Genomic DNA, 11,677 nt, shown 5'->3' with positions numbered 1-11,677 from the left:
GAGCCCACCACCTCCCTAAGTAATTGGTTCCATTGTCGTGTTGCTCTAACAGTCAGGAAGTTTTTCCTGATGTTCAGCCGGAATCTGGCTTCCTGTAACTTGAGCCCATGATTCCGTGTCCTGCACTCTGGGATGATCGAGAAGAGATCCTGGCCTTCCTCTCTGTGACAACCTTTCAAGTACTTGAAGAGCATGATCATATCTCCCCTTAGTCTTCTCTTCTCAGGGCTAAAGATGCCCATTTCCTTCAGCCTCTCCTCATAGGGCTTTGTTTCCAGTCCCCTGATCATCTTTGTTGCCCTCCTCTGAACCATCTCCAGCTTGTATGCATCCTTCTTAAAGTTTGGTGCCCAGAACTGGACACAGTACTCCAGGTGAGGCCTAACCAGTGCTAAGTAGAGGGGAACTAGTACTTCACGTGATTTGGAAGCTATGCTTCTATTCACACAGCCCAAAAGAGCATTTGCCTTTTTTTGCAGCCACATCACATTGTTGGCTCATATTCAGCTTGTGATGGACAACAATTCCAAAATCCTTCTCGCTTGTAGTGTTGTTGAGCCATGTATCCCCCAACTTGTAACTGTGCATTTGGTTTCTTTTTCCTAGGTGCAGAACTTGGCATTTATCCCTATTAAATATCATTCAGTTGTTTTCTGCCCAGTGCTCCAGTCTATCCAGATCACTTTGAATTTCGTTTCTGTCTTCCAAAGTATTAGCTATCCCGCCCAATTTTGTGTCATTGCAAATTTGATCAGCATTCCCTGCACCTCCTCCTCCAAGTCATTAATAAAAATGTTGAAGAGCACTGGGCCCAGGACTGAGCCCTGCGGTACCCCGCTCGTTACCTCTCCCCAGTTTGAGAAGGTCCCATTGATAAGCACTCTTTGAGTCCGATTCTGTAGGCCTATCTGTATAAGGAGGCACGCTTACAAGGGGGCCAGCTCTCTGAGCGTGAGGAGCCCCAGTGACAAAGCGCCTCAGCCCCAGGGACAAAACGTCAGCAAACAAACGAGTTAAGCAACTGTACGAATTTAGCAACAGGGGGAGGGAGCCAAGGCAGAGAACCCTTTCCCCCCCCCAATCATAATAAGTAACTGTAAATAATTTCCCCACCTTCTCGTAAACAATTAAGTTTTCCAGGGAAAACACACCCAAATAAAAAACCAATTATGAAGGTAGAAAACCAACAGGGGGCAGGGGCTATCCAGTGCATTGCACTGAGTGCCACATGTAGGACTATTTGCCTGCTGGATGGAAGTTGTGGGTATGTGCTTGGTGTAATGAGTTCCTGGCTCTCAGGGAACAAGTGCGTTCCCTTGAGGCCAAGGTGGCTGATCTGGAGAAGCTAAGAGAGGCAGAGAGGTTGGTGGATGAGACTTTCAGGGACCTATTAGCTGTGTCCCACTCCCAGGGTGACAGCTCCTCTGCCATCGTGGAGAATGTGGGTCACAGGGAAGGAGGGCATCATTCTGAGTGGCTAAGTCTTTCCCATGTCCACTACTTTTTGGATCTTTCTGTTCACTGCTGTCTGTGTTGGAAGGTCCCTCCTACTGTTCCTAGCAGCTCATCATCTGTTTCAGTTCTTTGTCCTTCCAGAAAGCCAGCAGGTGCCTTTCCGGGCTTACTACCCTTTTCTGTACCTTCTGGGCTTAGTTTCTTTAGGGTTGCTCCCCCACAGCCGCTCCTCCTGAGTCTCTTTACTCCTGCTTTGGCTTTCTTCTCTCCTCTCTATGACAGGTGGGACAGCACAGGAGCTGTCGCCCTGGGAGTGGGACACAGCTAGGGATGGGCAGATTCCCTACTTGTTCCTCCGCTTGGGAATCTGCCCGCAGGGGGAGGCAATCCGTCCCTCCCCCCGGAATCCTCCCTGGCCAGCTCCGCTCCACACCAATTCCGCAGAGCCGCCAGCCGGCTCTGGAGCACCAGCGATACAGCCACCATTGCTGTATCACTGGCTCGGCTGACTGACTCCGGACGCAAATGGCATAGCAGACACAATTTGCAGCCAGAAAGCAATTAGATTAAGCTAAATGCAGCCATAAATGGCTGCATTTAGCTTAAAGTAAAGGCTTTATGGCCGCAAATGGTGTAGTGGACACCATTTGCGTCTCTGGTTTTTCACGCAATAGCCTATCTTGGGTGCTGCCTGCTCAGTTTGCTACCCAAGTGCCAACTGTGGATGGGAAACTTCAAGGCCCCTGGTCTCCCTTCTCATGGTTCTTTGACTTTAAACCACACTTAGATTGGACAACCTTCAAATAGAGGACTGTCCTTTGTAAAGTAGGACACCTGGCCACCCTGCATCCATGCCTACTCTGATTCACAGAACGTGTGTGGCACTTTGGAGCTGGGTTGTCTTTAGAAGACACCAAACCCACCCTGAAGTGCTCGTTCACACAAGCAGCATCTGCATGTGATCCAGGCAATCAGCCCAGCAATGGCTTTGTATGGTCCTGGAAGGGTTCATGTGGAGACTCCGCATGTATCGAGGCAGGTAGAGGCTGTACAGAAGGAGAGGAACAGGGAAGCAGGGCTATTCCGCTAGTCCTGCTGAAAATCCATGTAATTTTCCCCATTCCCATCCATTTGTTCTTGTGTGTTATGTCTTTTTAGATTGCAGGCCTACAGACAGAGAGCCAGTCTTGTTTTACTGATTGTGTGTAAGTGGCTCCTAGAGCCATTTTGACTGAGGAGAGGGATCAAAATAATTTAAATAAATACATGTCTGAATTAAATTAAAACTCCCTTTTTAGAGTCTGCATGCCTCTGATTTCCAGATGCCGAGAACAAATGACACCTAGTTCGCCGCCACTGAAGACAGGATAGGCCTTTGGTCTGACCCAGCATAGCACATCCTAAACTTTCATGATATTATCAAATATCTTTCTGGGGACTGAGGTCAGTAATATATCACTGCAGACTCACACTAAATAGGCCTTATCTGCTGACTCAGACCGGCAAGCTGGCTGTGCATTTCACCAGCCTGTATCGAGAAGATGGTATCTAGTGCCATTTTCATTTCATTTTAGAATATCCTAGGAAATCACACCAGTTGTTGAGAGGAATGTCCTCCATCGCCTTTACATTTAGAAAGTCACTTCCTGCCTGATGCGCAGAAATCACGTAGTTTGGTAACATGTAGGTTCAGTTGACCTGTGTTGGGCTCAGGATGAAGAAGCCACTAACCAACAGGAACACTCCAGGTAGAACTGATTATAAATGGCTTATTAAATCTAGCTGTCATCGTCTCCCTCTTTTTAGTGCTTCTCTCACCCACCCTTGAGCTATGTGTGTGTATCTATGTATAATATATATTCTGAGTTAATTCTTCCTGCAATACTTATAGACTTGTTAAATGACTGCTCCCTCCCCCCTCTGTGGGGCAGCACAGTGTCAGGGGAATTTCTTCAGTGGGATGGAGTGGGAAGAGACCTCTCACTCAGGGAGCTATGGGGGGGGGGGAAAGGGCAGGGCAGGGAGCAGGGGGAGGTGGCCACTTACAAATCATTGTGTAATATATGGGCACTATATAGTTATTTGTTAAACAGTTTTTCTCAGTCTGGTAGTTGCTTTTGTTTCCACACCACACCACAGGAGCTGAACACACCTGTGAGAAGCAGTCAGGGGCCACTGTGCAGGCCCCCAGGTTTCCCTGATTATCCTACCCAGTGATAAGAGCCTGCAACAGCTAGGACTAGTTGAACAGAACAAAAGGGAATCAGGACAAGGGCTCTTTAAAGACTCAGGCACTCTGAGAGAGGTGGAGCAGAAGCAAAAGATAAAAGCCCAAATGCTGGAGGCATAGGGAGGAGAGAAGTAAGCCAAAGCACGAGTATAGAGACTCAGGAGAAGTGGCTGTGGGGGAACAACCCTAAAGGAACTAAGTCCAGAAGGTACAGAAAAGGGTAGTAAGCCCGGAAAGATACCTGCTGGTTCTCTAGAAGGACAAAGAACTGAAACAAATGACTAGCTGCTAGGAACAGTAGGAGGGACCTACTGTTCCTCACAGCTGTGAACAGATAGATCCAAAAAGGAGTGGACATGGGAAAGACTTAGCCACTTTTGCAACAAACTCAGTAATGGTTCATCCTGATCCTACAACTACTTACTGATAGCTTACAATTGTTCTGATCCTGCAGGTACTTACCTATATCACCTCACTGGCATTCATCCTGGCCTTGCAGTCACTTACCTCCTTCAGTGAACTTCATCCTGGTCCTGCAGATACTTACCCACAAACATCCCCAAGACACAGTATCACCCACAGACATTTGTCCTGGTCCTGTAACTTTTTATCAGTATTGCTCCAGGCCAAAGCACCTTATCCTGTGAATATTTACATAGTAACCTAATAAGTGGTCCTGATCCTGTAACAACAGACTGTAATGATCCCGTGAGGTAACAAGGATCAGTAGGGTTTATAGTTGCTATATTCATATTGTCAAGTTGTCCTTTTCAGATGAAAGCAGTGGGAAATGACATGTTCCCCTTGATGGAAGGGACACCCCTTGTGACATCATGTTTGCTTTACTACCACAAAGTGGCTTTGATACAACTTGGCATATAAGTGATGATGAGTAGAATCAACTACCACTTCACAGCCAAGAGGCTGAGCAGTAGACGGCCTCACAATGATCCTGATAAACATAGATTGTGACAGTATCAGTTCAGTTCTTGAGACCAAATGAGATACAGAACACATTGTGACAGTATCAGTTCAGTTCTTGAGACCAAATGAGATACAGAACACATGGACAGGGCATTGGGAATGTGGCACCAGGATCCACACCTCAACCTCTATGTCAGGGGTCCTCACCCTTTTGGGGTCAGTGGGCACATTCTGAATTTTGAGAGAATGTTGTTGGCATTCTCACAAAATGGCTGCCATGGGGGGTGTCTTGCCCATTCATAAAATGGCTGCCATGATCAGTACGGCCACTTACAAAACACTCATTTCTCAGAAGGCAAACTGGGGAGACTAAAAGAAAAGTAACTTGCCCAGGAACCTAAGTACAACACAGAGGTGGGGGTCTGAGTTCCAAAACACAAAAACACTCTTTTGAACTGAAATAAAAATGGTGCTGGAGGGCAGCCATTTGTTTTGCAGCATGCCAGGCTCCCAATTAAAAAAAATAATGTTTTTAACAAATTTAAAAGTAAAATAAAAATCAGGAGGAGCAGAAAGCCTGCCAGGCACCAAGAGAGGTGTCCATGGGCACATTGGTGCCTGTGGGTGACATGTTGGAGACTCCAGGCATAGGCAATCACTCTGCATGCACAGGAAAAAATAGTGCAACAGTTGAAAATGTAAGGGTGGACTTCCACTATAAGAAGCAGCACGCCTGTTTTCAACTGAAGGTGAACTGAAGGGGTGTTCTGAGGGACACAGATTATAAATGAGGAAGGGCTCATGGGTTGCCATTGAAGGGCATGTTAACAGGAGGATGTTGGGCAAATAAACCCTTCACCTACTCTCAAAATTATGAGACATGACTAAATTCATTGCTTATACATTCTGACATGATCTATTTGCTATATTTTTCTGAGTACCTATGCTGAAGAAAGAGCTCTGCGTGGTTCAAAGGCATATCTATTTTAAAATAGAGTTGTTCCAAATATTTATGTGTTCTATGCCAGCATGGAGAGTATGAGACAACATGTGGAACTGAACACACCTTTTCCAAGTTTGATTCCTTTTGCTGCCCAGACACCCAAATGATACAGTTATTCTCCAGAATTGTTCTTCACATTTCTGAACATGGCTACAAAGCAACATCAGAGCTAGAATCACTGACTGGAAAAGAGCAGGCAATGGAAAAACGTCACCAAACAATCCTTTACTGTCATAACTGCCTGAGCGGCATGCAGGAAATCTTCCAACAGTAACACTTGCTGCTCTTTCTATAGCTTTCCAGTAGAGGGAAGTGTTGCTTGACTTAAAAACAGAAACATTGAGCTATCAGGAAAAGCTAGTACAAGTGTTGATAAAGGTATTGATTTTTTTTGCACACATATCTATAGTAGGAAGAGGAAGTTTGTTACTCTTGCTTTTGAACATTTATAGCTAAAAACAGCACTGAATTAAGGAGAAAGGTTAACTTAACACATTTTTGTACCTGTGCCAATTCTTCGTGTGCATTGAAGTTTTTCATAAACATAATGGTCACAGAGTGAACATTTTGCATTTCATAATGACCATTTGGTCCCATGTTTACCCTTTTCCCCCTCTGTACCCATATATGTTCGTGTGTATGTTCCCTCTAGCCCACAAAAGCTTATGCCACAATAAATCTCTTAGCTTTGATGGTGCCACAAGTCTCTCATTGGTTTTTCTGCATGATCTTTTCACAGCTCATTGTCAGCCTGGCCAGGCAGTTTGTAGTTGCTGCAGCAAGCATGGCTCCTGGCCAGGGACAGACATATCCTCTGTGACTTCTGTTTCCCCAATCATATCCTTTAGAGCAGGTGTGAGCAACCTGTGGCCCTCCAAATGTTTTGGTCTACAACTCCCACAGCCCTAGCCAGCATAGCCAATGGTGAGGCATCATGGGAGTTGTAAGCCAGAACATCTGGAGAGCCACAAGTTGCCCACCTCTGCTTTAGAGAGAGATGCTTTTTGGAACTCTTAACAGTCTGCTTGGGATATCACCATCCAGACCAACAGAGTGCCAAATCAATGTTTGCTTCGTCCAATGAGGGGAAGAACGGAAGCCTGAGTAACCCCTGGACCTCTCCATGTTAGACAGGATTTGGTGCTTTCCAGTCAGGGAAATCTTTTGCCCAGGGGTGGCCCTACCATTAAGCCAAGTGAGGTGGCTATGTCAAGCAGCTGGTTTGGGGTGTCATGAAAGGGCAGCAAACTGAACGTTATTAAAGGTGCATGTGAAATTTTCTGCCTCAGGTGTCAAAATAACATGACTAGCCTTGTGTACTAGGCACCTTTACTGGGGGGGGGGTACAGTATTTATTGCTCTTCCTCAGGTAGGAAAATGTCTTGTGCAGGCCCTGCATTTACCTGGTGGTAGGAGTGATGCTCCAACCACGCCTCTACCTTCTGTTCTATGGGTAGTGTTGCCCTAAATCCTGGCAAGCTGGGCTGCAGAGGTTTCTCCACCACCTTTCCCCCCAATGGTCTGTCACACCATATTACCATACTCACCACTGCAGGCCTGGATTCAATTCCTGGCCAAGCAAGCCCGTCTCCCCCTGCAGTCCCCCCCACACACTTCCTCGTTTGGTTTCCAAATAATGTTCTTGTAACCAAAAGCATCTTTCTGCTCCCATAAAACTTGGTTTGTTTTTCTGTGAATGTTTTTAAAATACACACATATACAGACAAGAGCAAATATTGCCATGGCCCCTCCTGTTAGCACTGGGGGTGTCTCCCTCCTTTTTGACATATTGGTATTTTATGTTAACATATGATCTGTTGACAGACAGAACCACAGAACTGTTTTACTAGAGATCAGAAAGAATCTCAGCTCATAAATGGGCCCCATAAAAAGCAACACACTGAGATGGGAAAGATTTGATGTTATCCACCAAATATTAGCCTTGCCTCCTAGGGTACAGGATATGAATATATGGAGATGAAGTTCATTAAGTCAAAAGGGAAGTTTGCTACATATTTTGGATGCTATCTTTCCCACCAGGGCCATCCAAAGGCATTTTTCTGGCTGAGGCAAAAGGCAAGATGGCTCCCCATTCCCATTCCATCTACAGAAGTTGACCCAGCTAGCAGTTGAAGTGTACTTCTACACTGGAACATGTCAACATCTTCTACTGCACCTGAGGATGGTAGGCTAGCTTAGGGGCCCAGACAGGCCATGTGGTGCACAGAATTCTGCCCTCCCAAAACTCACTGCCATTCTCTACTCCCCAACACCTGCTGCCTGATGCTGCCACCTCACTCTGCCTAGTGGTAGGGCCAGCCCTGTCTCCCACTATGGAAAATAAGGACCACACTAGGCATAACATTTGTCATGTAGTTTTCCCTTGTGTGGCTGATTTTTGGCAAAAGAAATCACCACTGCTGGCCCAATATGGACCATGGCATGGGGAAGGGGGCTTTAATTCGTTGACCCTTCCATAGTCACACTTGGAACTGCCTTAACCCATCACCTGTTATTCCAACACTGCTTGAGAATGACTAACCTTGTTGGACCTCAAGCTGGGTGGAGATACCAAAGAATCAATGGCAGACAACGGAGATGCAGACCAAGATTACATAGAATTGCTGGCTGGAGAGGACCAGAAATTTATCGCCAGTGGAATTAATCGGAAAACAAAGTGGTACCACCCCACTATGAATATTTTCAAGTAATTTTAATTTCTAGCACGGATGTTGAGCTTCTATCAGCCCACAGGCCAAATTCTATTTTGGAGAAGCTCCCAAGGGCCACATTCCAGGAATGCGCAGGGCTGCAGGAAAAGGGCGTGGGGCCAGAGGAAAAACAAAAATACTTAAACCACCAGCATCTGCAATGACTGCCAGTCCATTTCCATGTCCAGTTCAAAGCTCTGAACAGCTTGGGGCCAAGTTACCTGAAGGATTGTCTCCTCCCATCTACACGTGCCTGGACCCTAAGATTGCCTTCAGCGGTTCTTCTCCGGGAGCCCCCACCAAAAGAAATGACATGGATGGCTATTTAGCAGAGGGCCTTTTCTGCTGTTGCACCCCAGCTGTGGAATGAACTTCCCATAGAGGTTTGCCTGGCACCTACATTGTGCTCTTTCCGGTGCCAGGTGAAGACCTTTTTATTTTCCCAAGCATTTCAGTATTTTAGTTTCTGTTTTAAATCTGGTACTGTACTGTAACTCTTCACACTGCTGCAAGGTTGTATTTTGTTATTATTTTATTTTATGCTGTAGTTCTCAACTTTTATATTGTATTTTATCATATTGTATTGTATTGGTTTTAATTGTTGTGAACCACCTAGATAGCTTCGGCTATTGGGCGGTATAGAAATGTAATAAAATAAATAAATATTTTAGTTTAAAGCTCCTACTACAAGTAACTAAGGTTTAGAAGCATTTCAACCTTTTAGAATGGGGGGGGGGGATTTGCACGAAAGCTGGGAAACTACCAAACGATTGGTGGTAAAAGGAAAGGGGCGTGGCCATATGGATTGAGACCGGATTGAGACCCTAAGAAGGCCAGATTTGACCCCCAGGTCTGAGGTTCTGCACTCCAGATTTACAAGAACTGAAAGGAATATTGCAATCGCAAACATAAATTAGATTCAGCTGCACAAAATGCATATAAAAGTAGTCTATATGCCAACAATATTATTCATACCCTTTCGAATCCAGTTTGAGATGTTGTACATGCCGCCAGTTCAAAAAATGAACATTTCATTTGCACCCTGTATTGTGAACTAAAGCTACAGTGCTTAACACACTTACCTGGGCATAAGCCCTACTGAACTCAATGGCTTTTACTTCCAAAGTAGACACGTATAGGACTCCACTGTAATATTCTCAAAACTTTATGTGTATATCTCAGTTTTATCAGCACCACTGTTCTAAATGTCAAGAACAAGGAAGTGAAATCCCAGCTATTGAAGCAAGAAACCTTTTAAAACAGGTGCCAAGCAGTATCGGATGGGAACCAAGCCATCCTTTTTGCAGAATAAAAACAAAACAAAACAGCCCATGAAAGAAGCCATGTAATCACAGGAGTGATCTTCTTGCATTCCACTCTCTTGAATCTGGTATTCTATAATCTTGGCACCATCAAGAGGCTGTGTCTTGTGTACCTGCCCTCAGGATAGAGAGCAGGGTATCTGCTGCCAATGTTAACGGCCAGGCAGTCTCTTGTGAGAGCAGGCAGCTATGATAGCCGAATAGCCTAATAGGGTGGCCACTTACGCATCACCAAGAAAGAGGAAATGCATCACCAAAATTGAGGTTAAAAGAGGACGGAGGTTTGCATATGTTCATTAATACATAAAGATAAACATTTAGAAATAATTACTATAATTTAAGTAGAAATCCAATACATGAGACTAGGTGAATTGTGTACCTTGCTCAGTCTGCTGTTCAGGTGCTGTTAATGGCCAACTTCACAGCCATTGCTCTCCCTTCTTATGGTTCTTTATTTTGAAACCAAACTTGTACTGGACAGTCCTTCAAATAGAGGACTATCCTCTGACAGCCCTTCAAATAGAGGAGTGTCCTCTGTAAAGCAGGACATATGGCCACCCTACATTACAAGTTGCGACACATATTTTTTCCCCATTCTTCTTGTGGGGAGTGTCGGTGACCCTGGGAGGGAAACAGGGCTATGGACTCTGAATGAGAGTGCTTCTTTTTGGGTAGAAACTTGGTTGCCTGATCAGAGTGGGAAGCTAGTGTAGCATAGTGGCTAAGAGGCTCAGCTTCAAATCAGGAAGCCCTTCGCTCAAATGTTACTACTGTCATGAACTCTCTACATGCTCTTAGGCAAGCCATTCTTTCTCTGCCTCAGCACCGTCCCTGTCCCCCCGCCCCTGCCGTCTGCAATATGGGAATAATAATACTGACTTACTAGATAATGCAAGTGAAGGGCCTTAAACACTTCGAAGTGCATACAATCCTCACCATCTCCATGTGGACTGGATATCACACAATTGCCTTTGAACTGCGATGTGCTGGACTGTTCTATATTGATTAAAATGTTGAAAGCCATGATTTGAACTGTCTCAGTAAGTCTGCAGAGAGTTTAATAATGCACAGTGCAATCCTAGGTGTGTCTACTCAGAAGTAAGTCCTACTGAGTTCATTGGAACTTTTACTCCTGGGCAAGGGTGCACAGGATTTCAGCCCTAATTATTATTTTACAGTGGTATCAGTATCAGAGGCAAAGCTAAAATGCCACCTAAAAGTGTTAACAAAAAAAGAATAGAAAGTAAGCACCAAACTACATACAAAGAGGAATACAGTAAGGACGGAATTTCCATGCACAAGAAAAAGAAAGACAGGTTATGAAGGATATGGCAGACTTATCTAGGAGTAAGTCCCACTGAACTCAGTGGGCCTTACTTCTGAGTAGACAGGCATAGAATTTAATTGTAAGTGTTTCTATAGAAAAGCAGGATAAAAATAACATGAAAATTTATTTAATTTTTTAAACGTTTTTAAAAATCAATGTCCAGTGGTCAGGAGAATTATCCCTAATTATATGAAGTGCAGCGTAACAGCGTTCCGTGCACCTCGATGTTCAGTCATGCCGGCCACATGACCACGGAAGCATCTTCCGACAGTGCTGGCTCTTCGGCTTAGAAACGGAGATGAGCACCGCACCCTAGAGTCGGACACGACTGGTTGGGGACACCTTTACCTTTTTATATGAAGTGCAGCAGGGATGGGCAGACTTCAGGCTTGCATGATCTACTCTCTTTTTTACTAGAACCATAGGATCCACCAGATGAAGCCTGGTGCAAAAGACATACACTTGGAATTAAAGAATTTTGAGGCCAGGAATCAGTTTTGAGTACTCGAACTTAACTGAACTCATAGTTCTTCTACACAAAAATTCACTCAGGGTTACCTTTCTTCATTTCAGCAGTAGAATTTAGGGTGGGGAAGTCATTTTGTTGTTACTACTGTTAAACAACTAGGAGTCGGAAATGCTTGTCGATCTACCACAAATCAGCCAGAGGTCTACCAATAGCTCTAGATCAGCTTTCCCCAACCT

This window comes from Heloderma suspectum, chromosome 1 (genome assembly GCF_057233095.1).
Source record: "Heloderma suspectum isolate Gila_16-S chromosome 1, 16-S_ref, whole genome shotgun sequence".
In the NCBI taxonomy this organism is placed as follows: domain Eukaryota; kingdom Metazoa; phylum Chordata; class Lepidosauria; order Squamata; family Helodermatidae; genus Heloderma; species Heloderma suspectum.
This window is presented reverse-complemented; position numbering follows the sequence as displayed.